A 25,251-nucleotide genomic window follows, 5' to 3' on the forward strand; every position below is an offset into this window, starting at 1 on the left:
TTATGACATGTTTAAACAACTGGACCAACATACAAGGCAAGAATGCAAAATAGCCACAGACACATCCCACCCCACATGTTCATACGGCATAAACTCAACATATTGGTATACATACATTTTCACATTAGCATCCATTACAGTAGATTTTGGGGATTATGTTATATATAATTTAGCATTCCCCTGCCTACTGTTGGTTAGCAGTAAACAGATTAAACTTTCTAACCATTAAGCATTATATTTTTTTAAGCCTGCTAGCTTCTGCATGTCTATTTTACTTCCATCTAAGGTTTAAAAAAATCTAATTATCAAGGTAGATTCTGAACAAGACTTCAGTGCCCAGCTCAGGGTGTGGTGAAGAGTGTTTAGCTAAGCTTTCAATGGAAAGAAGAAAAAAACTTGAGGCCAAAAGAGTTTACATGGCTTGCCAAAGGGCATACCAATGGCTGGTTATTATTTTAAAAGATGAAGCTGAGATCAATTTTCAACAGCATAAAAGGTTCATGGAAACAAAGCCTGTTATCATCAACAATATGAAACTTGCCTAATTTCTGTGGACATCTTCTGAGCATCCACGACAGCCCAGGAGCTATGCTCGGTGACATAAGACAAACAGAATAACCTCCCTGTTCCTCCCAGTCTTCCTTAGGCAGGCTTCCAGGTGCTATAAATTCAGCTCAGGTGTCATTTTCACCATTTTCCAGGGGAGTCCTGAGCTCGTAGAAAGTGATCTTAATATGTACTGAGTGGTGCCATAAGAAGTGTATTCTAAAGTTTTTAAATCTAATTAATAGCATTTAAAAATATAGTCTCTATGCTTCTCTATTCTTAAGAAAACTGAAGAAGGTTTTCACACCTGAAAATATGGGAAAATACTGTCAAGGCAATGAGACTTCTACAGGATGTAAGAGACCCACTATAAGCCTCACCTGGGAAGCCTTTGAACATGACCTCATGGTGATCCCAAGCATGACCTAGAGAGGCCAGTCCATGAGCTCCTCTCATCCTCATGTGTGCCATAACCGAAATCTCTGATGCTTTATTCATGACAGGCAGAATCTAAAATGCCCTTTCCAGTCCAGAGAGTCTCTCCAACTTAAATCGCTCCCCCAAACTAAATTCTCCCTGCTTTCTGTACGGGAGAGTCAGGTTACTGGAAATGTCATTCTTTTTTTTTTTTTTTTCCCAACGTTTATTATTTATTTTTGGGACAGAGAGAGACAGAGCATGAACGGGGCAGGGGCAGAGAGAGAGGGAGACACAGAATCGGAAACAGGCTCCAGGCTCTGAGCCATCAGCCCAGAGCCCGACGCGGGGCTCGAACTCACGGACCGCGAGATCGTGACCTGGCTGAAGTCGGACGCTTAACCGACTGCACCACCCAGGCGCCCCGGAAATGTCATTCTTCATGCAGTACTCACACATCAAGGTCAGCTACCTCCGGATTAAAGCTACCCCGTTACAATAGTGGCTTTCAGGATGTCTCAAACAGGCCTGCCTGTTTACCTCTAGTTTTACAATCTGGGCTGCTTGGAAAGGTTGGACAGAAAGTTCTGAAGCCAGCTGTTGGGTGTATAAATCCATATCAGTTCAATACTACGGTCTGGGGCACAGAACCGGAGAGGCTCACAGGAAACCGAGGGGGAACTCAGCTTCTGTACCTGGCTCACAAATAATGAATCTTTTATGCAAAAGCAATTACATATACGAGGAAAAAAAAAAACTTTCCTTGAAATGGCAGAAGTGAAAAAAAACTATTGATTGGTTTTGTCCCCAAACAATAGGATCATTTCCCCTTTGCTTTCAGCCCACATTCTGGATGGCTCTGCCTTGGTCCTCAGCTGGCTGTGAGGTGCCTCCTGAGCTAGCCAGCTCCTGACCTCCAAGGACTGTCCCTCATGCTTCTGCGCACACTTAATGTCATTTGAATTGAGCTCCTCACCGTCATCAGTCTCCGTGAACCCCACAGTGTTTCAGGTGAAGGATTCTGAGTTTCAACACTTCAAGAAGAGAAATTATAAAAGGAAATTGTTCTCTGGCTCTGCTTACTTTTTTTTTTATTTGCTTAACATTTCCCCCCTAGCTGGTGAGCGTGCAATTCGAGTGACTTTAGAGCTAAGTTTAAACAGAATACTAGGACTCAAAGAAACCTGTCTTTTTTGTTTTAAAGTTTTTATTTACTTGAGAGGGGAGGGGGAGGGGCAGAGAGAGAGAGAGATGGGAGAGAGAGAATCCCAAGCAGGCTCTGCACAGTGTGGAGTCCAGTGAAGGGCTCAATCCCATGAATGATGAGACCATGACCTGAACCAAAATCAAGAGTCAGACGCTTAACTGACTGAGCCACCCAGGTACCCCAAGAAACCTGTCTTATTATTAGAGCCTTTAACAGACGTAATAGAATCAGGCTCCTGTTAGCAAGAAAAACATCTAATGGTTTAGATTAGCTCCCTCAATTGTCCTTTCAAAACCTATTCCACCTCTCCATTCACTGTAGAAGATGCCATCTTGAAGTGACAGGTACTGGGACTTCTCAAGATGCTACTTAAGAGGGAGAAAGTAGTTTGCTGATTAGGACCATTAAGCAGTGCTTGGAGGGGAGAAGTCAGCTTCTTGTTGTGGCTTCTCATTTATATGGCTGGCCTAATCTAGGGTAAGGCTCCTGGAAATGGCCCTTGGAAACAAACACAGGTGGGTAGTGAGAATGAAAAGCAACCAACTACCTCAGTTAGCAAGAGTCCTCAGAGAACAGAATGCAAATTTAATTTTTTACTCAGGGATACATCAGAATATGCTTTTGTTTCACTCTTGAAGCGGATCTTGCTAAGTCATTTGTTTTGAGGACGAGTGCACAGTGTTTTTTGCATGTGATGGGGGTGCAGCAGGTGCTGGGCGACAGGCCAGGGGTGAATCAGTGGGCTTTTTTAAGAGTCAGCAAATCAGGGGCAATCCTCTGTTGACCTGTGCTTTCATGCATGCTCTGGGTCATGATTCTAAACAGGAATGCTAATATATACAAGTGTGTAGGTAACAAGAATGACACCATTATGTATCTGTATCGGACTTTAGTTTACAAAACTCTGAAAGGCAGATATACAGAAAACTGTAATTCTGAGAAGTGAAATGATGTGTCCTAGATGAAACTTCTGTTTTATAGCAGAGGCAGACCAAACTCAGGTTTCTGGGCTCCTAAGCTGGAAGTCTCTCCATTGGCCCATGAAACCCTTTTCCTACCCTTGAAGATACAGCCATAGAACTCTGGGAATTAGCAGCAGCTTCCAGACTGACCTAGATCAGATCTAAGTAATCTTTTCACTAGGAAATAACAGAAACTGGGGTACCTGGGTGGCTCAGTTGGTTAAGCGTCCGACTTCAGCTCAGGTCATGATCTCATGGTTTGTGGGTTCGAGCCCCACGCCAGGCTCTCTGCTAACAGCTCAGAGCCTAGAGCCTGCTTTGGATTCTATGTCTTCCTCTCTCTCTGCCCCTCCCCTGCTTGTTGCGCTCTCTCTCTCTCTCTCTGTCAAAAATATATAAACATAAAAAAAAAAATAACAGACCCTACTGTTCCTCCCTCCTAGCACATCATCACCATTCACCTGGTGACTCAATCCTAAACCTAGGAGACATCCTTGTGTCCTGACTCCTCCTCGTGTCCCATGTGCTCTGCCTTCATAACAGGCCTTCCCTCCATGCCTATGCCAGCCTCCCATGCCAAACTTCCTTCACCTTTCATCTGGACTGCTAACCCACCAGCAGCTTGTCCTCTGTTTCTTCTCCACCTGACAGTCCATTCTCTACCCAAGTAGAAACCACGCTAACACTCCTTAAAACTTGCCATCACACTTAGAAAAGTTTCCGTGTTGTGGCTCACAGAGTTCCAGGCTCACCAGCTTCTCTGACTCACTGCATCTCACAAACATACCAACCTAGTTCCTGTCTCAGGGCCTTTCCCTAACCTTTTCCCTCCACCTCCTCCAGACTTTGCCTGGCTGCTCTTTCACTTCCCTGTTTTCTCAGGGGGATCTTCCCTGACTCTCCTGAAAATAAGCTACTGCTTTCTGCTTCACTGTCTCTGTACTCTACTGTCATTCACTGTACATATCACTACTTGAAATCACACCGCCAATGAACTTATTTCCTGTCCTTCCCAATAGCCCAGAAGCCCCTTGAGGACAGAGCCCTGTTGTCTTGGTCCCTGTGTATTGCCCACACCTGAACAGAACCTGGCACCCATCCGCTGAGTGTGTGTGTGAAAGAATAACATGCAGCAGATGGGAGAAAAGCCAAAAGTCCTTGGCTCCCTGAGGACTCAACAGATATATTATAGTCCAGCAGCATAAGCTTTTCCTGGATCCAGTGTGGAAAAGAATGGTATATTAAGGGTACCCTTTATGCAATCAATAGTGCCCACAGTAACATCTACAAAGATGAATTCCACCACACTACCTTACATTTCTTTAGAAACTGCATTACATTAATATATTATATTATATTATATTATATTATATTATATTATATTATATTATACTAATATTATATTATATTATACTATACCATATTATATTATTAAATATTATAGAACTAAATTTTAACAATAGACAGGACAGGGCACCTGGGTGGCTCAGTCAGTTGAGTGTCTGACTCGTGATTTCAGCTCAGGTCAAGATCTCACGGTTCACGGGTTTGAACCTTGCATCGGGCTCTGCGCTGACAGTGCTTAGTCTGCTTGGGATTCTCTCTCTCTCTCTCTCTCTCTCTCTCTGCCCCTCCCCTGCTCTCTCTGTCTCAAAATAAGTAAATATTAAAATAAAATAGACACGGCTAGCATGGTGTCAGGCATATGGTGGGTGCCCAGTAAACATACATGGCTGAATTTTAAAAATTTCTATCATCTGCCATCAAATTAATTATTTTCATTTCCTCATGTTTCCTCTATCCCTTTCAAAATACAAGTATATACTTTTACATTGTCGTAACCACATATAGGTATTGATTTGTTTCCTATTTTACATTTTTTAACACTATTTTGATGTTGCAACCCAGTCTTTGTAATTTTTAACAACTATGTAATATTCCATCAAGGTGCCGTGCTATATAACTCACCTCGCCTCTTGGGGGCATTTGGCCACTGAGTTCACTGAAAGTAAAAACACCACATAAATTGAGGTAGGATCAGAAGTTCAGCAGAACCAAACCCACATTCTGACCAGGGCAGAGAATCAACTCAACTGCATGATGTCTGTCACAGAGCAGCCCAAATTCTCTCTATTGCATCAGTTTATTGGAACAAACTGTAGATTGTCGTCAGAAAGCTCCAAATCACTGCACAAATTATTTATGAAAGAATGACTTCAGCCATTGGCCAAGTGTAGCCAGACTCAGGAAAAGGCACCAGAGGAGGAAGAGGACGGAAGAGGCAGCAGCTGTAAGGGAGCTGGAAAGACTTTAATACAGGCGCCAGTCAGAGCCTGTTTTATTCCTCTGCTCTCTTGAGAAAACAGTCAGCAGTTTGTTAGGGGATGAATCAGTCAGAGTCAGAGGGGGAAGAACGGGCTTGTATATCTTGAGGATTATTGTTAAAATGCTCGATAAGTGGCTGTAAAGGTATGCGGTTTTCTTCTTTTTCCTCTTTAAACATTTCCCCCTCTTGGTGTATAGGCGAAATAGTCATTGGTAAGAATTTGGGGAACATGGGAAAGTATGAAGAAGAAAGTAAAAATCCCCTGTAGTCCTGTGAGCTGGACTGGCCACTGTGACACGTGTGCTTGTCGTGATCTCCCTTACGGATACATCAATCTACATAAAAGTAGAATTACAACACCTAGCCTACTCTTTACCTTTAAACCTACTATATTGTGAACCTTTTGTTCAATGTCTCTAACAATTATTTAAAGTAACACAGTGTTGAATATGTACAAAATAGTTCTTTGTGTTCAGATGAGGAAAGCAGAATTGATTTGTTTCTCCGTGGGTAACATACAGGTTGTTCCCAAATTTTCTTATAAATAATAATGCAGAACTCTTTGAATTCTTCTCAAATGAATTCCTTAGGGCAGTTTTTTTTTTTTTTTATTTTGTTTGGTTTTGGTTCTTTTTAAACTGAAGTATAGTTAATACAATGTTACATTAGTTTCAGGTGGATCTATGAGTACCTGCTGAATTTTCTAGAAGAAGTATAATAAAAAGACAACAATCAATCGTCTTCCACACCAGCTGTCTGTGGTGATGATGGCAGAAAGACGGGACAGGGAAGTGAACCAGAGAGTAGCTATGTGAGAAATACAGGGAGTACTGCTTTGGTTTTTAACTCTGGTTTACCATAATTCTCATTTACCACTTTCATTAGGTCTTACCTCTATCGATGATAGAGATATCTACCCTAAATCCTTCTCTCTGTTACACTGTGGATAAACAATGGTGGGGGATAACTGGACCTGCTAGTGGTTTGGATGACTGCATAAACCATGGCTACTTTTACCATTAGAATTACAGTCTTGTTTGCCTGGTTATGAGTCTTCCTGTTGGAAGGGCACCTTTTCTCAAGGTTGTGGACTGAAATACAACTTTGCCTACATTTACGCCATGTCCGAGAGCACGCAAGTGTGCTGACCATGCAGCTGTTTCTCATGACCTCACTCAGTCTCAGCATCTGAGCTACACTGTAATGGTAGCCACTGGACTTGGTTGAAATCAAAATTTCATTAAGTAGCAGAAAGATACAATTGCTGTTAACTTACACCCGGATGCAGCTATTTCCACATTGGGTTTAAAGATAAAATTCTGCTACAGAGGGAGAAGAACCCTGTAGTTTGGGAAAACACTTTAATCAACTTATTATTATTCATATTATTATTATTATTATTATTATCATCATCAAGAACAGGGAATGTGAAACAGAGGAAGCTAAACCACTCTAGTAGTTAAGTAAAAGGATATCCACATAGGGAGTTGTAATGAAAGAAACTGATTTGTGGGAGCTTCCTTGGGTCAGGCCAAAGAGATGGGAGTTTAGGGAAGAGCAGGCACTAGGGAGAAGCCAGGAAATAATAAATTTCCTCTAAAGAGACAGCTGCTTCCTGGTGTTACTCCAGAAACAAGACAAGAGATGGCCAGTAAGTGATTCACTGTGGTGACAAATCACTGATTGACTGTCACAACTGTGATGCAGAAATTCAGTTTTAGTTTCCTCTTCATTATTTCCAATCTCTTATAAGTCACTGCACCACTTAGGGTATCCTGAGGACTTAAAAGGAGGTGCAGTGATCAATGTCATGAAGCCAACAACCTGCGGAGTGTTGCCAAGACCGTAGGGGTGCTGGAGAAAAGAGCCAGAAACAAGAGCTAGAGGAGGGCATGATTATCCCCATGAGATCTGCAGAAACTCCACAGGGCATGATGGTTGCATACAGCTGAATATTTTTGTTTGGATTTTAAAGGAAAGGGTAAGAGAAGGCTTGCGACCCAAGGGCATATTTGGTTATAACCAGAAGCTGGTGATCACTCATTTTGAGGACCTAGTTTTAATGTCTTGCAGATATGGTCTCTAAAGATACAGAGGGTATCAACCGTAAGAAAGTATAGCCTGAAGGAAATGTTAGAAAGTAAAAGGCTTGCTTTCTCCTCTTTGTTTTCTGGCTTTCAACAGAAGGTCAGGTGCAGCATATCATCCTTCACCAGCAAGAAAATCTGAGACAATTTCCTAAGGACAGGCCTCTGGCAGGATGTTCCTGGAGCTTAGTTTACTATTCCAACCACAGATCAATGTGTTTTAGACATTCCTTCTGATCCAAGGGGCACCACTTTTGGGTCAAGACAAGATTGCAGGCTAATTCATTAGGATATCAGAGAGACAATGGACAAAATTCAAGAAAACACACAGCAGATACCTTTGCATCCTGTCCTCTGCTAGAACTTTCAGGGGAGTCCTTGGGAAATTTAGAGGGCTCACTCTAAAACTTTGAGGAATGAGGGGCTGAAAACTGAAAATGAATTATTTAAAATATCCTCTTTGTAATTCACAGACTTTAATGTGCACATATCAGGATACATTCCTCCTAGCTTACATATCACCTAGCTAAGGTAGACCCTTCTTTGGCATTTCTAGAGGATGTAGGAATGAGACGTGTTTGGGGCTCCAGAGGCTATCAGACAGCAGAAACAGTGCCCAAGAAGCCCTCGAGCTACTAAAGGATGGCTGGGTATGAAATGAGGTGAATCTCCTCCCTCGAACATTATTTATCTAGATATTAAGAGGCTATCTCCAGTGGTGGCTCAGGGCACACAATCTATAGCATAGATTGTAAGTATAAGTGTCTTCTCTGATGTGGATTTAGTACCTTTAAGGGACATAAATCCTAGGTGGCTGACCCCTGCCAGCAGTTACCTTACTATAGGACGGGCTTCTATCGGGTTGTGAGAACCTTCTCAAGGCATCAGTCTCAGCTTTTCTAGATCCCTTACCTGCCCCCAAGTCTACAAAGGATGGTGACCTTCAAGAATTGATGGAAGTGTTCTTGGGGCACCTGGGTGGCTCAGTTGATTGTCTGACTTTGGCTCAGGTTATGATCTTGTGGTATGTGGGCTTGAGCCCTGCCTTGGGTTCTGTGCTGACAGCTCAGAGCCTGGAGCCTACTTTGGATTCTGTGTCTCCCTCTCTCTTTCTGCACCTTCCCAGCTCATGCTCTGTATCTCTCTCTCTCAAAAATAAACATTAAATTTTTTTTTAAAGAATTGATGGAAGTATTCTTTAAACCATATACATCTACCATATCTACAAAATAGTTTCTTTCTGTTGGTAAGTAATCTATCTTAGATCTCCAAGAAATTGGGTTGGGTATGTAAGACAGGTGTCAGAGGCACACTTAGGGACTGTTTCTTTGAGGAAAAGATTTTTGACACCCAGTTTGTCAATTTTTATTCAACTTGTCTGAAAGGATATTGTCAACTTCCCTCATGAAATTTCTCTTGTAGAGTTCCCCATTTAACCCATTGCCACTCTTGTTCTCCCTTTTGTTCAGCCCAAGCCCTAGAGGCATCGACCACTTATTTTTCTTACTTCTACCTCTATGTATTTCACATCCATCCATTGTTTGCAATTTTGATTATTATCAGTTGAACCCATATTCTCATTGGTGTCCCTTGAATGAACTGTTTGCTTGACAGACTGATTCATTCACTCATTCATTCTACACCCATTTTCTAAGTGCCTCTTTTGTGTTGGGCACAAGATAGAATTCCTGCCTTCAGGAATTTCACCACCAAGTGGATGAAACAGACACGTATGTGGACATTTCAAACAAGTGCAAAGCAAAACCAGAAGTGTTAGAAATGTATATACACACTCAGGGCACCTGATGGCTCAACTCTTGCTTTTGGCTCTGGTCATGATCTCGCAGTTTGTGAGTTCAAGCACGACACTGGGCTCTGTGCTGACAGTGCAGAGCCTGCTTGGGATTCTCTGTCTCCTGCTCTCTGTCCCTCCCCAACTTGCTCTCTATCTCTCTCTCAAAACAAATAAATAAATAAACATTAAAAAAAAAAGAATACACAATCATACACAAGCACATGGGAGAAGGAACAATGACCCTGGGCTTTGGCGACAGTCCCTTGCTTGTCCCTCTTCCAGGGGTGGGTGCCTACTCTTCTCTGTCCTACTCACTGAAGCCAGGTTAATTTCCCAAAGCAGTGTTGTAAGGCCAATATTCCTAACAGGGATTCATCTAGCACCTGCAGGACTTCCTCACACACACACGGACTGATTATCAAAGGCACCTGCCTGTGTCTTTTTGCTGTGGCTCTAATTGTTAGAAAGTCTTTGGAATATATCACCTATCTACTCTGTTGTTAGAGAAGTCTGGCTAATGGAATTTTATTATGTTGGCCCATTGCCAAGTTCTTAACAGATACTATAGTGTAAAGGGGCAAAGGTGGGAAGAAAGAACTTGTTGAAAGGGAGTTAGAAGAAGGAAATGTAAGAAAGCTGAACACAAACGTTAGCTACTTTACGACTGTCTTACGGACCAGTCCTTTTTAGTTATGGTGACTTTGATTATCAGCGTTTGCACCATGTTCATAAAAAAAAAAAAAAAGATACATGGTTTGATAAGAGTATCTTTTGATTCACAAATATAAATTATATGAAATTAATCATCTTCGGTTATGCATTTCAAATGTTTTTTTAACTAAAAGAATATCCGCTCATGAAACTAATGAGCAACAATCTCGACGTGTGGGCACTTTAAATATACATATGCCTCTGAATTTGAGATAGATTTTTAAAGATCTATTTTGGTCACTGTTAAAGTAAAGCAGGGCAAAGTAATTCTTTCCAACAGTAATAACCACATCTTGGTTGTTCCAGGAATGACTATGCTCTGTGGATTTCTCAAATGGAATTTTCTTTGTACTAGGCAAATATTGAGACAACATTTAAGTTGGCTCGAGTCTGTCTATATTGACTTCAGGAAGCAGCAAATATCATGGGACAATACAAGGGTGAGAGAGGGAATCTTGCAGTCATTACCACCAAGGCAAGATGAAGCATACATTCACAGAAAGTTGACCATAAGGATTTTCTCTCACTAATATAGTATAAAAGCACAGACTAAGTCCTATTAAGTTTGGGAGAGTTTAATAGATATAAACAAAATGAGACTTTTGCATGCAGAAATATGGCTCCATCTACAATTTTCTAAACTGCTTTGATCTTTGTATAAAATCCTATTTGAATCATTTAATGTATTATCACAAGGCACATGGCATACATCCTACCTTAATGTGACACCATAAATGTCCTTATGGCTAGCTGTGCTCCCTGAATCCTTTTATGAGGATGTTATTGAGAATTTAAGCAGATCCTAAACTAGGACACCAGATTCATGTGCAATAAAATATACTGTTAGTCTCAGGATTTAAAAATGGAAGATTATATAAATGCGTATTTCTGGATATATAGCTGGCCTAATGTGTATGATATTACATTTGTATTTAACAAATGCAAAGTCCAGTTGAATTAATGAGGGCCTAATAGGAGAATGAAGGAGAGAAAAAGACGAATCAAATAAAGAACTCACCAATAATAGACGAGTATAGACACCCCTCATTCAACTAATGTTCCATTCAAGTGACTTTCCTTGATTAGTGAGGCTAGCATCTTTACGTATCATTTAGAAAATCTTCCTACATACTTAAATGGAGTGTGTTAATTAAACTTTTCTGTAGCAAACTTCAGTCAGGTTGTTTGGACTGCTTTTATTAGTTTTATATGAGCCTAACCAAATTGAATAGACTTTATTTTAATTTATACTTTAAATGCCTTCTTCATTCAATAAAAAAAGTGAAATTTCCCTTAGGTGGGAGAAAAAGGATGATTTTTGCCATAGTTTCAAAGCAGCATATGCCACAATTATCATCAAGATGTTGTTCAATATGGGGAGAAGGTGATTAAGAAAACACGTTCTGTGACACAGAAAAGAAAATGAAATTTAACTTCCTGCCGGATATGTTAACCAATGGAAAACACGAGGAAAACAATGTTCTTCTGTAGGGTATTTATGTATTTGTCCTGGTTTGTGTTCTTTATCTGTAAACTGATAAGAACAGATACTACACTTGATCTTAGTCAAAAGGCCGAGAAGTGACTGTGTTCTTTATCTCTAAACTGTTCACTCTGTTTTGGTGAAGATTAGCTCTTCTTGTAATGTTTTCTAATTTTCTAAGTTACTCTTTCTAATGTTTCTAAGTTACTCTTGTAAAATAAACGAAACTTGGAAGCACAAGTCCAAAATCAAGATATACTGTTTAATTACTGGGTGATGTTCTTACTACACTTCCCCTATGACTTACCCTAATTTAATAGGTCTCTTCAACATTTATAGGTGGTACAAGTGGAATGGCAGGTGACATATTTTGTGACTAAACAGTTACTGTAGACAATATTATACAGATAACAAGACACATGCACACAGGTTGCATATGGCTTTATGACTTCAGCAATTCTGCTAGGTTTTCAATGAAAAGGGGTATATTTTCTCTGTTTCCTAGAATCTCATGTCATTCCTCTCCAGAACCTCTTCCTTTGAAGAGAGCCATGTAGACTGGGGACACATGGTGACTAAATCCTTGTGCTGAGAACACACGTGCCATTACCAGTTACTTATTATCCACTACATGTCATCTATCTATTCATCCACCCATCTACCTACCTACCTACCTACCAATCTATGTGTTTGTGTCTGCAAACGTGCTATAGTTTTTACTGACTCAATAGGTGAATATATGCAAGCTTATCCATACCTTCTTCACCAAATATTTATTGACCATGTTGTGCCAGATACTGTGCTTTTTATTTCGTTTCTCCCTAAAAAAATGCAGATTAGAAAATATTTTAGTTACCCATAATAATTGGGAAATATTAGGTAAAAAGTACAGAATAGAAGTAGTAAAAAGAAAACTAAGCTCTGGCCTTAGCCCTGCCACTACCCACTTCTTGGGACTTTGGGCATTTCCCTCTGACTGTGTTGGTCTTAACTTTTTCATTTGTATAATGAAGGAACAGGACCAGACAATCTTTAAAAAATCTCCCTGAGTACAAAATGTCAGAGTTCCAAATATGGAAGTATTTTATACTTTATAACGTTGAAAACGGGCTAAAATAGTGCTTCTCCCAGAAGAACAACGACATTGATCTTATTTAGGTTACAAGCATTCCAATGTGAGAAAAAGGCAAATATTGTGCTTCTAACCCCTGCTTAAGAATCTGAGCCCAGGCAAAAAGAAATTGGGCATTCACAGAACTGTTGAACAAAACAAGTATGAATGACTGTAAACATTTCATAAATTTCACGTGCCATAAAATATAACAGTCAAATCAGTACCCCTTGTCTATAGTTGCTCGATAAGTGGAGGATGAGGATAGAAACAAGATTTCCCAGCCTCTCTATTGCTTCAGGGTATTTGAACATCCTCCAGGGGCCAAGCATCAGTGTCCCCTGTAGTTGGGCCAATTGGAACTAACATCTGACCATCAGGGTCTTCTCTTAATCCAGCTATCAAACACAAAAGGAAGTGGCCTTTAGGAGAATATTTACAAATGGAGAAAGTTTGGGCTGTTACCAGTTTGGGCCAATAGATACAAAGAAAATAAGTGGTGTGAATCTGTCAACATGCAACAATTTCTCTGATTTGTGACACCGGCTTTCCCATTTCTTTCTTTTATTTTTTTTTTTGAAGAGTATGCACCAACTGAAAATAGTCATTTTTAAAATGACAAAAAAAAAAAAAAAAAAAGAGGACAAACAGTTTCTAAGTCAGTGCTGGAATATAATATATACATGAATCTTTGGCTGGGCCAAAAAACTTGGCAAGTCTTCAACATTTTGGTTAGCATTTGGTTGACTTAAAAAGTTATATGGTTAATTCATATAAATTATATAAAAATGAAGATAAATAAATATGTAAGCAAAATTAAAGGATACTATAATCCTACCATCCAGACACAAGCAGTTGACATCTTGTATAGTCTTCTAGTCTTCTGCAATGTATACACACATTATACATATTATGTCTGTATTTATATTCATCAATAAATCCATGCCATCCTGCAGGCATATCTAGGTGTCCAAAGAGCTCTGGAGATGACGATGTTGGCACACCTGTGTGTGTGTACATCTGTGTCCTAAGGCACCCCATTTGGGAAGCTTTGCTCTACACTCTCCATAAATTTGACTGTCTGAAACCAGCATCGTCAGCACTGCAGCGAAGCAGTAGCTTGATTTCTTGGAAAGCACCCACGGTTCTTATATCTGCCCCTCACTTCAAAAGAGCTGGCACAAGTCCAGTTAGCATAAATTTGGCTAAATTCTACACCAGTGTTGGAGAGCACAGAATTCTTTACTGTCCAAGTCCCACTTTTAGAATAAAGCCATTGTTGAGGCACCTGGGTGGCTCAGTCAGTTAAGCGTCCGACTTCAGCTCAGGTCATGATCTCGCGCTCTGTGAGTTCGAGCCCCACGTTGGGTTCTGTGCTGACAGCTTGGAGCCTGGAGCCTGCTTCTGATTCTGTGTCTTCCTCTCTCTCTGCCCCTCCCCTGCTGATGCTCTGTCTCTCTCACTCTCAAAAAATGAATAAATGTTAAAAAAAATTTTTTTAAATAAAGCCATTGTAACTGTGTCCTTACTGACATGTCTCTCTTCTCCCTCCTCTGGACATTGCACCAGGGTGGACGGGCCCAAATCTGTGTCCTGAGATGGGCATGGAGAAATGGTGTGCTGAGTCCTGAGCACAGAGGGAGGCAAGCAGGTACTATAGGTAGTACCCGTGCACTTCAGTTCCTCAAGCATGACTGACCTCATGCCAGGCACCATGCACGAGCACAAGATGAGGCTTTCGCCCTCAATGTACAAAGCTGGTTTGAAGCAGACACATATATTGTTAGAATCAACATGGGAAGTACAAGCTGCTGCTGTCACTGGTTTATGTTTCCTCAAGTTCCTTTAGGGTAGGGACACATCTATTCAGTCTATTTTGTCTCTTCTCAATGGGAAGCACAGTTTGGGGCACAAAGAAGGTGCTGGAACACTTGGCTGGTAGACTTAGTATTGAGCTGCAGTGGTAGATGTGATAAACTTCCTGCCCAGTTATAGTCTCCATAGGTCTTTAGTTATGCTAATTACCCATGTTTTGCCCTAACTGGCTAGGGATTCTGTATGTCACAGCGGGAGGGCACAGAGGGTGCATTCATGGCAGTGGCTTGTGTCATCCCATTACTATCACCATGCAAAGGTGTTTCTACTCCAAAGGCAAAACACGGTGTTGCCAAATTCCAAAAACAGAAAGGAACACATGTCGTCAGTGGCAACCAAACTTCGTTTCTGTCATGAATCACTGTGGCCTCATTCTGACAGGTCCAGTTGCAACCTAGCCCTGGATCACACCAAGTAGTGACTCAGCTACATTGAGACTTCAGATGCTATTTTTAAGGGGGGGGGGGGGTAGGGGAGGTACAGAGAAGCTATATTATGTTTTCCTGAATTTTAATAGCCTAAACTAAATCTTTAGGAAAAGTTAACTGCCCCCAAAATTATGTAACTTGTACAGTTTACTTTTTATATCATAGTTTGCCCATTGAAGTCACAAATCATTCTCATGACCAAAATTGATCTGATCAAAATGGAAGAGGGAAGTTTTCAGAAGAGTCTGGGTCCAAGGAAAGCAACTGTGGTGCACAGTGGAAAGAACGCCAGCCTGAGAGTCAGAAAGCCTGGCCTTGGTACGCTTAGTAGTGACATTTGGAGTGACCGGTTAGTGAGGCTGGGCCAGGTGTGCTGGGGGGAGTCTTGGGGACTGCGGGTGTGGGTGAGTGTGGTCTGCCCTGCTGGCTTTGTACTTTGGATCTGGTGAAGGAGACTGTCCTGACCCCAGTGAACCTGCCTGAGACTCCACATACTTCGATGCTGTCTTTGTGCTCTTATCTTCCCACCGAAGGGGCTCTGCTGTTTCCTAACTCTCACATAGCTACCTACTGACTCCTGTGTTCATCCACTCATCCTTCTCTGGAGTTTCTCCAAATGCCACCTTCTCTTGAGTGATCAGAACAGCACACATGTTTCCAAAGTAGATACATGATATTTTTGTTGAAAACTAGGACAGTGTTTTCCTCAAATCCTCATTCCTCACGATGATTGGAATTTTGTTTCCTCTCCTGGCACCGTCCCTATCTTCAGGGGAACAGCCCACCTACAGTGAGTCTTAACTTTAATTCTTGGACAAAAGTGGAAGGCTCATAGGTGTTCACCTCTCCACACTCGTGTGGTTTCTCCTGTGCATGTCCCCTCACCGCTGTTGGTAGAGTAAGCCATCTAGCTTCGGAGATCTCTCGTGACACAAATTCTACTCTAAAAAGTGTTCCTTTGATGGAAACATTTTTAAAAGGTAAATGACCCCCTGTAAACATGTTTTTGGTTCTTTGAGGAAGTCCTTCTTTTCTATTTTTTTCCAGAGTAAACACTCTTTCAGGTTGGAAGGCCTAGGGAGAAATAATACCCAAACTGGCCCTATGACTCTGAGAGGAAGCGGTTAATGAAAGGAGGGGGCTAATAATCTACAGAGAAATCTGTTATCACAATGATGCTGGATATAAGGATTCTTTCTGGAACTTCAGGAAGTTCCGAATAGAAACAGAGAACTGCACAGAACCCCAGTTTAATGCTGAGATTTCCTGTTGCCACACCACACAATTCAATGCCTGAACAGCTCATTAACCAACCACTTTGAGCAACAAAGCCGTCCAACTCTGGGGACAGGAAGAGCGGAGACAGAGTGGGAGTAGCTCCTACGTCATGTTCTGAAAGCTCAGTCGTGGAGCCTCATTTTTTCTTTCTGAGGAACTCATGGACGCTGAAACTTCCTCCTCCTCAGCTGTTGGCCAGCAGCAGGCCCTAAATTAGTTAAATTTAACTATAATAAACATGCTGCAAATGAATTATATTTAACTCTAACAGCCACCTCAGGGTTTGTCTCGAGATGGAATAATTTTAGCTTATGCCACCATACGTCCCCTAACTAAGGCAGAAAGTAATTACCTAAGCATTTACCATAACAAGTTCACTGACACTCACTATTTATTATAGTGTGTGAACATTCGAGTCTTTTGTATAGTCAGGCATAGACTGTAGGCTGCTGAATGTGTAGTCTCAGATGGACGCAATAGGGACACCAAAAATAAAAATGTTTCAGGCAAATATAAATCCGGTAGAACCACCTAACTTCATCTTCATTAACAATTAGTAATAATTTTGGAGAGTCCCAGTTGAAACTTTTATATTGTCAGTAGAACAGGGCCAGCTAAGAAATTGAACACTGTAGGTCAGATGATAAGCTTTTTGAGAGAAAAGGTACATGGAAACACTTATAAAGTGTATTTATTTAAAAACAACAACAACATAAAATTGGGCTTCAGTGCTATGCATGCTAATGAGAAATCATGTTTATCTATCCATTAAAGCAGGATCTTACTCAGTAGCATTTGGTTAGGGGAACAGTCTGTGTTTCTCAAAGTACCTACAAGTAATAACAACTTAAACTGCCATTCCTCATAAAATATTCTGATATTCTATACTTCATTTGTTCTGAATAATCTCCCCATTTGAAAAATTCTCACTTATTCACTCATCCCTTGTGCATTTATTATGCATCAGTTGTGGGCTGAGTACTATAAATGTAAAGAACAATAAGACATGGTCTCTGCTTTCTAGAAGCTAAGAGCTGAGTAGGAGACACAGCCCTGTAAACAGATGACTTCCTGCAGTGTGATATCTGCAATGATTAGTGAGGTATACTGCCCGTTCAATGAAAGTTAATTTGTTTGGTATTGATTTATGGGATTCAAGAAGGAGAACCTAACTATGACTTGACGAATAGCCAAACTGCCTGGGGCTGGCCCTGGCCACTGCACACCCTTTGTATACATGTGCTTTTAGGGCAGAATCACCCATATTTAAGTGCATATGTCATTAACATGCTACATTTAATTGGTGTATGTGATCTGTGAAGCTTCATGTTTTCACTTCTTGCCTTAAAGAGGCTTACAAGAGAAAATATATAATAAAAAACGTTTAGATATGAATGAAAATGAAGAATAAATATGAGGGGTGGTATGTTCTTGACGCCTTTTCAAGCCAGACTCATTTCAGCCCACTCCCTCCCTGTTCCCCTCCAGAGGCCATGAGCCATATGAGCAAATACAAAGAGAGACCTGCAGGTGTGGGTTGAGAATGAGGTACAAGGGTGCTTTGGCCAACTCAGACCCTCTTGTCCTTCACCAGCTCTGGACTGGGGTGCTGGGTGTTGTTGAAGCTGACAAGGTGCTAGCCCAGCATCCCCTCTGTTAGTCTGCCTTCTCAGCTGATTCTCTCAAGAGCCCACAGGGGGCAGGAGAGGCTCATAGGGCAGGATTCAGCAAGTCCAGACTTGTGGCTGAAATCCATCTAGTGGCACCTCTCTCCTGACAGAACAGTGTGGGGAGGGGAAATTTCAGGAAGAGTAGGCCTGCAGAGATCAGGAAAGAGGGCAATGCAAACAGCAAGCTCTGAAGGCTTCTGCGTAGAGCCGGATGACCTTCACCCCCAGCCCTGAGCCTCTTCCCCACCAGAGTGAAAGGGAAAGTGGTGAGTAACATAATTCTTAAGATTAAATTTACCTGCACCTTAAGGCAAGCCAGGTTTTTCTTGGCAGTTAACTCTTAAGACATTTCTCACAGAAGGTTTTATAGAGGGGGTGCTGAAGGATAATAATGGATAGGATCCTCAGCAATCTTCCTGTTGGACATTCGGTAACACATTGCATATGACTGTTTCTTACAGGACCTGATGATGAACGCCTAGTACAAGCTGCTCAAGCTTCTCTCCGTGAAGGCCCGAATAACGATGTGGACACGGTGTTATAAAATGATTCCCACAGAAGGATGGGAATTAACATTTCTTTGTTTGTTTCAGGTATGCACTAGGTACTCCAGATTTATTATTTAAACACAACTCTCTTGAAAACACTACCCAGTAAGTATTACTATCCTCATTTTTACAAGTGAGCATACGGAGACCCAGAGAAGTTAAGTAACTTGATCAAGGCATACAGCAACCAAAAGGCAAAACCAGGATTCCAGCTTGGATATGTCTTCAAAGCCACACCTTTTTGCTTCAGCGGTTTCTAAATAATATTCTTTATTATAATATTCTTTATAATATATTTATATAAATATATATATTTATAATATTCTTTTTGAAATGTTCTGCCTGAATCAAGCTGTAAAAACCACCTAAAAATCAATTCATTTAGTTAGGTTTTAGGGGTTCTTTTCCAACTGATTTCTCTGATGATCTGACCAAAATGATCAATTGGCTGGCTATTTCACTGTCATACAGACATTTGGGTAAGTCAGTCCCACACTTAAACTGGTGCAGTATCATTTATATTAGCTGTCGCTGTCCAGCAGTACAAGAGCAAACATAAATATTTGCTAATGTGGCTGCGTATAAAAGACAAATAAAACTCACATTATATACAAGTCACCCCCATTTATAAGTAAAATTCAACATAACTGAAGCTACTGAACCCTACATCATCCCTTGGGGGAAAAAAGCCATATTTAAAAACCTCTCATCTGTTTTCAGACCAACTATTTATTGTCAGCGTACAGAGACTTCTGAAGGAGTCGAGCTGAGGAACAGCTGAGAGAAACTCTCTGATGACGGGCATGAAAGCAGTGTGTGCCAGGAAACAATAAAGCGGGGGGTTGGAGACAAAACTCAGCAGCTCAGGAAGCACACACACCACAGGCATAATTTCTCATCAGTGTCAGAAAGTGCTTCTCCTGTTCTAAATGGTGGTCACCAGCAGCCAACACAGTTTAAGAAGAGAGAGCATCTGTCTTCATCAACCCACTCAAGGTGTGTTTACCTACTGGAAACTCAGAGAAAAAGAAATGTAAACTAACTAAATGTGGTTCATGTCTTCACCTCTCTTTGCTCTGTCTCCATTTCTCCATTTGCAAACTAAGAGCTTTGAACAGAGCTAAGGGCTCATCTGGGTCTGACATTCTATAATTCTATGAATTCAGCCACTGGCTCTATGACTGGTATTGATTTTTTTTTTAAGGGGTTATCTTTAATATCAAATGATACTTCTTTTTTCTCCCCAGATTTTGGTTTTGTTGGTCATGATCTTAATCACATTTTGATCATTTTGTCTATTTTTGTATCTCTAGTGTCTAGCACTGCATATGCACGGTACATGGCAAATCTTCATCATGCACTAAATATTGATTAAATTTTTGTCTCTCCTTTCAACTGGCAAGCCTCCTGGAGCTCCCGGTACTGAACAGGAGAAGACTCAATACGGTTCTTGCACAATGAGGCTGGCTGCCCTCTTGTTATCAAGAGTCACTCGGGGCGCCTGGGTGGCGCAGTCGGTTAAGCATCCGACTTCAGCCAGGTCACGATCTCGCGGTCCGTGAGTTCGAGCCCCGCATCAGGCTCTGGGCTGATGGCTCAGAGCCTGGAGCCTGTTTCCGATTCTGTGTCTCCCTCTCTCTCTGCCCCTCCCCCGTTCATGCTCTGTCTCTCTCTGTCCCAAAAATAAATAAACGTTGAAAAAAAAATTAAAAAAAAAAAAAGAGTCACTCATGGAGCATCTAGATTGGCACCTCTTCCAATTCAAAGCACATTCTGGGACCTGCAGTGGCTGTTAATCAGCAAGTGTTTACTGAGCTTGCTTTAATGTGCTTTGCTCCCTCTCTCTCTAAAAAAAAAAAAAAAAAAAAAAAAAAAAAAAAAAAAAAAAATGGTGCCCCTTACTTCTGTTTCTTTTAGGTAAGAAATACATATTCTAAGTTAGTTGAGGGAGTTGGATTTTTCTTTGTATAGTTCACCACTCCTATTTCAGGGCATTATACATAGGAGGAACTCAATATTTGGGGGTTAACAGAGTTCAGTGATTTAATAAACACCACAGTCTTTTCAAGCACAGTACCCTAGATCTTCTATGGCTAGGAACCCTCCTTTCCTACTTCTGGATCCTACCGTGGGGCTAGATGCACCTCCCCTTTTTAGGTCTCTTCAATGTCAATGCCTCTACAATTGTAGCCACCTCTTTTCCCTCATGATACTCTTGCCAGATCACCAACTCGTTCTATTCAGAAGAGTGCAACTGCCGTAAAGAGAAAGCAGGAGGCTCTCACCTTCTGCTGCGATGTCACCCTGTAGCTGGTTTGTGGCTAGCTTTTGGTTTACCCACTTGAATTCTGCCAGGGTCTGTTTTGTGAAAGAATTAAAAAGGCAATACTATGTAGTTAAACTTCAAAGGAAATAGTTAAAGGAAAGAAGCACAATTTCCATTATCTTTCCAAATGGCTAAACGCATTTCAGCCCCTTATGTTTCCAAAAACTGTTTATAATGTACTTTTCTCTATTCTAGGTCACTGAAACGCCTGCCCTGGGCTATGTGTTTCTGGCTCAGACATCCTCATATGAGGGGAAAATGAATACAATAGAAACATAAAGCATACAGCCTTATTATCAAGCAGATAGAAACCACCTCATATACACACACCCATGCCTCTGTGTCTCCTTGACATTCTCATCTCAAATCCCTCAGGAGTGTGTGAGTACTAAATCTCCAAGAAATTCTTTCTGTTTTGAAGACAAGCTGAATTATGGCCCCAGCATGCCTGTCTAGTCAGCATTCTCTGCGCATTCTCAAAGCTGTGCCCCATGGGCTCAAGAAACACAGTAGACCGCCAGCCCTAGCATTGTCCCTAGAGTGGGCCTAAGGAACATGGCCTCCTACCCACCTGCTGCATCTCCTCCATTGCCATCAGCCAGCTGAGGTTCCAGGCTTTAGGGATATTAGAGGGTCCCCAAGGAAAGCCACCAGTCAGCACCTTGGCCAGCTGAGCCTCAGTTTAGGCTCTGTCAGGACAATAGTCTTATGTGACCACCCAGATTCTGCTTAACAAACACCCCATTGTTAGAAAGCTCTTTGTATGAGCTGAGATCAACCTCTTATAATTTTCTCCTACTGGTCTTAGTCCTGCGCCTGAAAGAGTATATTCCATTTTCATCATGAAATTGTCTCTTTAAAACAACATAAAGTAAACAAAAAGCCAGCATCATTGGGTATGGAGGAATAGAGAAAACTAGGTGAAGAGTACTGGATCAAACTGATAAAGAGAAGCTTCTGTGTGATGAAGAAGCAGTGAAAACAGGACCCTTCCAGTCTCTTCTTTGTCCAACTGCCTTTGAGCTATGAGGGGACAGACCCAGAGAAATCGCTGGAGAGCAACAGTTATAAAATTTGACAAGTACATAATAAGTGCCTACTCTGAGGAAGGTCTCATGTTAGTGCTAGGTGCAGAGATGAGGTTCCTGTCCTCAATATCTCATGTTCTACCAAGAGAAATACACAAATCCAGATCTAAACACAATACAATGTCCATTATTCAAAACATTTACAGTCATGGAGTTATGGGTTACTTTGTGCTTTTGAGATGACACTTTTTCTGAATTAATTATTCATCTAAAATAGAAGTAGAGGAAATCAAAGGAAGTCAATTTTGGGATATGGATATACCAGGGAAATCACTGATGCAAGACCAAGGAGAGATATGTAGACTCTCTTGGTCATGAATCCATGCCCAGGACTTGGGGGCTGATTTCCTGGGTGGGAGGTGATGCCCTTCCCTAACATGGCCCTAATGGCAATGCCAGCTGTCTTGAGGGCCAGGCCAGCTCAGAGGACATTTTCTAAGTGGGATTGAGTTGAAGGGGTCTACTTGGCTCTTAGCCACTCAGATATCTTTGATTTCTGGCCCTTTCTCTCCTCTTCTAGTGCAGGAGAGTTTCTATCTTCAGCATAAAATTAGCATAGAGATGAAGCCATTTCAGGGGATATACAGTGAATTGACACAGCAGACATTACGTTTTTCATTTCTAAAATGAAAAAGTTACCTTTTTTCTTTAAAATCCCAAGACTGCCACTTAATTTGTGTTAGCCTGCACTTCCACTGTTGCTCTGTCAACAGTGGAGCAGTGCTGGGGAAGGCTGAAGAAGGTGGAGGAAGATAGCAGCTGTGGGCTGTGAACAGAGTCATCTATCCATGGGGACACCTAAGCACCTGCAGGGCATGGCACTGGGCAGCTTGTGGACAGTTCATCCTTGGAGCCTCTAGTAGACACACTGATAATGGCCCAGGAGCGAACAATAGTGCTGACCAAATCTTGTCTCAAGATATATAGGGCAGAACCTGGTCCAAATTCACTCCTGTCTGTCTCTGACTTCCCTCACATCATTTCAAAGGCTTCTTCACTCTCCTTCCTTTTCCTACTGGAAAAAAAGATTCTGAGTAGCTAGGTTGGGACGAATGACAAATTTGCCATGGAACTGGCCCCACCTCTTCTTCCTCACCAACTTTTGTCTTTTTTTAGGTTTTCTCACGTCCCTCCTCTCCACTCTTTTAAGCTCTTAAGTTCTTTCCACTTTTTCATTAGTGGATTGCTTCTGATCTCATCGGAAAACATTCTCTGAATCATTAACAATATAAGATGCTATGGAAAGCTGTCTGCTGGTGGCCCCAAAGGCAATCTCTCTTCAATGTCACTGTCAGAGCTTTTCAATTAAGGGAGCACAGAGTGGCTCTGAATAACACTGGATCTTTACAGCAAATGATTCCATCCAAACAGATTTAGGAAGAATGTTTTCTGGAAAGTTCAATCATCTGATTCCACGGCTAAATAGTCTAAAAGAGCTAAAAAAATAATGTTATTTATGTGTACCAAGCTAGAGGAAGGTATTCTGTGTCTCTGAGAGTCATGCTGTTCCTCCTGGGTGGGTGGGGTGGGGGTAGTGTTTTTAATGCAAAGGGAATAAATACTGCTTATTGCATATATGGAAAATGATAAATCAACATTCATATAATATAAAATCTTGTTAGATCATATGAATTTAGACACTGTGAAAAACTGGACATACAATAACCTACTTTTAAAGTTGCATGTGATGAAGACGAGGTGTCTCCTAAATGAAACCTCCAACAAAAGGAGGCAGGAAGACAGACTTCTGAAGCCCATTCTAGTATCTAAAATAGCTAGGCTCTGTTAAGTGTTTAGTATGTGCCAGCTATTGTTCTAAGAGTTTTATATTAACTCTTTTTTTCTTTTTTAAAAAATGTTTATTTATTTTTGAGAAAGAGAGAGAGAGACAGAACATGAGTGGGGGAGGGGCAGAGAGAGAGGGAGACACAGAATCCGAAGCAGGCTCCAGGCTCTGAGCTGTCAGCACAGAGCCTGACACAGGCCTCAAACTCATGAACTGCGAGATCACAACCTGAGCCAAAGTCGGATGCTTAACTGACTGGGCCACCCAGGTGCCCTGTGAGTTAACTCTTTCAATGGTTATAATAATCATATGAGATTAAGTAGTATTAGGTCTAGTTTATACAGAAGTAAAAAGGGGCACAAAGAAGTTCTAACCTGTCCAAGGTCACACATGGCCGGCAAATGGCAGGCCCGGCATTCAAACCCAGGCAGCCTTCCCCGGGCACCTTCCCTTTTGACCAGTGCTATTATACATTGCTAGCTTCTCATGAAAGAACCTGAAAAATAGCTAGTTAGCATCATTTTCTTAGATACTTATAATTTTGGTTAATTACTAAAAGTAGTATTATGCGGTCTTTACACACATTTCAACTAATCTAGGTAACACTTGTTCCTGAATTAGTTGAAATGGCAAATGCCAGAAATGGGAATGGCCTCAGTAGACAATACTTCTCTCTCTGACTACATCCTGAGAGGAATCCTGGGAGGCTCCTTCTGCACACAAGGGGTTACATGAAGCTTTGGAAGCTGGCAGTATGGGTAACGACTTCCACGTTGCTGTTGGAGCAAGTGTAACATATAGCACAGAGGTGTTACGACAATGATTGTCATATCTCATAAATTACATTCTGCTATTCACAGGGAAGTCCCTGCAAAACTAAAGCAATAATATGCATACAGAACAGCAGTAATAATATTGTAAGCAATGCATTGTAAGGATGGGGACATATAACAAATGAAAAATACAGTCTGTAATAAAAGAGCTGAGAGAAGAAACGAATACTGTGAAAAAAACATGTTGTGAATTTAAAAACATGTTGAGACAGAATAACTCATGGTAAGAAGTTAATAAAAAATTACAGTGGCCTGGATCCATGTCAAAGATAAGCCCAAGTAGAAAATCTAAGCAAAACAATAAAAACATTTTTTCCTTTTTTTTTTTTTTTCATTCAATGTAAAATATCTTTTTGTCCAGTTGAACACAGTAACTTCTGGAGAGATTAGTTCAATAAAAGGCTTCCCAATGAAGGAAGGAGGCTGGTGTGCTTTGGCAGTATGAGACCCCCAGAAAGGATCTGTGCCTAAGTCAAACCACAGGGGGACAGCCTCATCCTCATTCACAGCACCCACCACACAAAGGCCTGGCTTCTCTGCTCAGCCTGCTTCCCCACTCCATCACACTATTTCAAATGTTCTCCATTATCCTCAAACCACCCTGACCTGACCTCTCCCTCATTCATCCTCAAGAAAGCCCTCCCATGTACTTCACAGAGCAGAGAGAAGCCACTCAGGTGGGGACTCCATCAATTTCCAGTCGCTGAATTGAGAAACCTACAGTACCTGTCTCTCCATTCTGAGGTCAATGCTATTCACCTCCTTCAGCTTTGG

General features: G+C 41.3%; 1 protein-coding gene, 1 long non-coding RNA gene and 1 pseudogene across 33 annotated transcripts in view; 1 reads left to right on the forward strand and 2 right to left on the reverse strand.

The window, feature by feature from the left end:
- FARS2 (phenylalanyl-tRNA synthetase 2, mitochondrial) overlaps nt 1-25,251 on the reverse strand; it is a 626,558-nt gene that overhangs the window by 165,794 nt on the left and 435,513 nt on the right. The window lies entirely within an intron of this gene.
- Nucleotides 11,539-11,637, reverse strand: LOC112853804 (U2 spliceosomal RNA; annotated as a pseudogene).
- On the forward strand, nt 18,005-20,135 carry LOC112853629 (uncharacterized). Its single transcript, XR_003222920.2, has 4 exons — nt 18,005-18,162; nt 18,358-18,489; nt 19,165-19,440; nt 19,848-20,135. It is a non-coding gene; the product is annotated as an uncharacterized LOC112853629 (long non-coding RNA).

The sequence above is a fragment of the Puma concolor genome, chromosome B2, assembly GCF_028749965.1.
Source record: "Puma concolor isolate L17-30 chromosome B2, mPumCon1.1.hap2, whole genome shotgun sequence".
In the NCBI taxonomy this organism is placed as follows: domain Eukaryota; kingdom Metazoa; phylum Chordata; class Mammalia; order Carnivora; family Felidae; genus Puma; species Puma concolor.